The 3109-nt window shown below is 39.4% G+C and overlaps 1 long non-coding RNA gene across 1 annotated transcript; it reads left to right on the top strand.

The window, feature by feature from the left end:
* The first annotated feature begins 335 nt into the window (after positions 1-335).
* On the top strand, positions 336-627 carry LOC122137550. Its single transcript, XR_006154940.1, has 2 exons — positions 336-373; positions 587-627. It is a non-coding gene; the product is annotated as an uncharacterized LOC122137550 (long non-coding RNA).
* The last annotated feature ends 2482 nt before the right edge of the window (positions 628-3109 follow it).

The following is a 3109-nucleotide window of genomic DNA, read 5'->3' as shown; positions in this document are numbered from 1 at the left end:
ATGCACCAGGTAGCTTATTAATAAGTATGAAGACAATTACCAGAACTAAAGTACTAAATTATATTTGATCTTTGTTGTATAGGCTTTTTTTAATTTATCAAAGTTGTATATGTGTTTCAGTAATCTGTTTACCTTATTTTATTAAACACTTGTCTAGAAAAGCTTTTTTCTAATAAATAACCTTACTGTCTGTTGAATGTGTAAAAGAAGTAAATATGACTGTATGTTTCCCATTTGCCCTCAGCGCAGTTTTTTAAATAAAGCACCATTGAATGACCTTCAAGCGTGGCCACACATACAAGCATCCGGGAGCTTCATTAAATAGAGGGTCGGCATGCAGCAGCTCCTCAGCTGGTTCGACCTCTGCAGCCGGGTAAGTGAAGGAGAGCTAAATGGGAACCGGAGAAACTATATTGTCACAATCCTATGCCATCCTTACGCTTTAGATATGTTTAATCAAACCATTTGATCCATTTCATATTCTACAGATTATATAGCCCTTGCAAAAGGAGCTATTTAGTACCAGGTAGCGTTCTGAAAAGCGCTGATATTGCATTGACCTTAAACTGTCGGCTTTTTCCCATAGAGACAGACGCGGGTTTATTCCTCACCACACTCAGCGAGCTCAATCAAACATGTACGCCTGTGCGAAGTTCGTGTCCACACCCGCACTGGTGAGTATTTTGTGGTGAATTTTGCAGTTAGGATAGAATGGAGGATCGCTGAGAATTATGCTTCCTTAAAATGCAAGAGGCCTGGTGCACTTGACTTTTTTCCCCATGTTGATGCAGAGCGTTTATATGAGCTGTTTGCATCACATATTGCAAAAAACACTGCTGCAGAATTTGTTTGTGTGTGTGTGTCATTGTGGTTAAGAAGTCAATGGGCAGCTTGTTGCTAATGCTATCACCTGAACGGCGATTCCAGGGAAGTCAAGGTCATTATAGAAATCGGACAGCTAAACATAATGTGTTGTAGTCATTGGAATGTCAAACAAAAACAGAACTCTTTGAAATGTATTCCCCACTCGAGCTACGAGGCGTTAAAATATAGTAGTGATGGTTGTTTGCAAGACTGCGGGTGTTAGTTTGTTTGTTGCTGTACGTTTGTAGTGCGACTAGCCACAGACTTATTAATTTAATAATAAATGCTATGATTTGTTCAGTTTGAGTGTGATTTGGATAAATGTCAGGAAATTTCTACTGGTGGAAATATTAAATAGGTTTTTCTGGACACAAGGTACCTCCCGCACAATTCAAGTGTGCAGAACAGTGTGGGCCTGTTCTGGTGTCAGTCTTCAACTACACACTTCTAATAAACGTTATTGTATGTCCTTGGGTGTTAATGTGATTTCGATCCTCCCATGTCCAGGTCCGCCTCTGGCTCAAGGGCGCTGTACAGACCACTCTAGCACTTCTGTTGCTCTCCAGGGCCAGATGGTCAGCTCTGCAGAGTTTAGTGTGCTTTACTGATCGATTCAATTAATATGCCGTGATGTTTGTAAGATCCTGTGGCATGCACTTGCAATTGTAAATGGATGTTTAATGTCCTTTTAGGCAGACATGTCCCTATCTAATAAAGCCCTTTGCTTTTTATGCACGTGAGGCGTTCATAAATCCCCTTACGATTCGTCCTATTATATGCACTTGCATTATACAGCTAGTATACAATCTCCAAGTAGTGATTTCTTTTTGTTAAGCTTGATTTAGATCTGATTCCAGGGTTTCATTTTCGTTATTGATTATATGTATCTTTCTTTTGTTTTCTAAGGCCTAGCCCAGCTTTCTTCTGCCACAGACAGCCGGTTTCCCCAGGTTGCCTGCAGTGCTCGGGGTCTTTTCACTACCACTGAAGCGCCGTAAAGCCGTGACATCGACACAGCCGCCAAGTTCATCGGTGCTTGGTGCTGCCACTGTGATAAAAAAAAAAACGAAGTGGCAGGATCTGGAAGCTGGAAATCGGAACGGTGTTTCGGCAGCCTTTCATTTCTTTGGATATGCCAAGTAGCGACATGTACATCTCTGCAAAAAACTAATCACCATCTATGTTGTTGCCATTTGTTGTACAACATTCAAACAGAATGGCTGACTGCTGCTCTTGAGACCGGGCATGGCAGCGTGCTTTCTAAGAATGAATTCCTGATCTTCTCTAATAGCTGGTAGTTGCTCAACGTAAACTATAGATGCTCCTCAGATTTGGTGTTTTTTATTTGTTATAGTTCTAAAATATTCAAATATATTTTAAAGTTTAAGTTTAAGGAACTCGAGCTTGTGAATATTGCACGTAATTGTCAGTGTGTAGTATTATGTAAGATATTCTGACTTTTATAAGTTCTAACTTGAGCACAATTTAACCTCTGTCATGCAATCACAACATTATTCTGTTTAGCTGATGTTTTTTTTTTTTTTTGTCTTTTTTTTTCTCACTCATGACAAAAGCAATGTTCCTCACAGAGATCTGGTTAATGAGTGACCTCCTGACCTCTTTCTATCTCACAGGAACCCATCTCGGAAGCAGCAGCAGTTGTTTCGCATATGCTATCTTGGGATTTGCCCTGTCTGAGGCTATGGGTCTCTTCTGTTTGATGGTGGCTTTTCCTCATTCTGTTTGGCCATGTAAAATACTACTGCCCACGTCCGCCTCTTCCCACCGGCAGTGGACGACACGCGCGTTTCACACTGGCTACCAAAAGAGTTCTGTGTTGGTGTCAATAAAATTGTACATTGTTCCAAGTTTTGTTGAAGGCTGATAGGGTGAAACATGTATTGTAAAAATGTATCCAAATACAGAATAAATACATGTATTTCACTATTTAAAATGTTTGAATTATATATTTTTTTTGTTTGTTTCGGAAATCGGTACCAATGAAAGAGGGCTGTTCATTGCAGATTTCAAGCTACTCGAGGAATGTTTTAAAAGGGGATCACGTTTTGTTGATTTGTGTTCATTAGTCAAACAAGTCAAAAAACTTCTATGGTGGATCAGTAATTTACCAAGAATAGTGGTCTGTTACAGAATGGCTCAGATACATGACTTATTTTACCCGTAATCTAAATTATGTAATCCGTCTTTTAAAAAATTTTTTTTTTTTTTTTTTTAGTAGTAGTAG

Source organism: Cyprinus carpio, chromosome B6 (assembly GCF_018340385.1).
Source record: "Cyprinus carpio isolate SPL01 chromosome B6, ASM1834038v1, whole genome shotgun sequence".
Taxonomy (NCBI): Eukaryota; Metazoa; Chordata; class Actinopteri; order Cypriniformes; family Cyprinidae; genus Cyprinus; species Cyprinus carpio.
Note: the sequence above shows the minus strand (reverse complement) of the source record. Positions and strands in the feature narration are given on the sequence as shown.